Source organism: Pteropus vampyrus, unplaced genomic scaffold, assembly GCF_000151845.1.
Source record: "Pteropus vampyrus isolate Shadow unplaced genomic scaffold, Pvam_2.0 Scaffold4, whole genome shotgun sequence".
In the NCBI taxonomy this organism is placed as follows: Eukaryota; Metazoa; Chordata; class Mammalia; order Chiroptera; family Pteropodidae; genus Pteropus; species Pteropus vampyrus.
In genome coordinates, this window is record NW_011888785.1 from 17,011,719 (window position 1) to 17,011,948 (window position 230).

Genomic DNA, 230 nt, shown 5'->3' on the forward strand with positions numbered 1-230 from the left:
ATTTCTGAACTTTTTTCACCAAAAAGCAGAGGTACACTTTACCTTTTTATACCTTGCAGAGAAATTGTCCTACTTCGCCATCCCCAAACATTGAGAAAAGGTTTTATATTCTTTTTAACTTTGATCAATTTATACACTTACATATGGAGATTGGATGGAACACCAGGTCCCATAGAGCAAATAGCTAGGTGAGGCTCTTTCCTCATTAAAGGCAACTTTAGATTAGAATC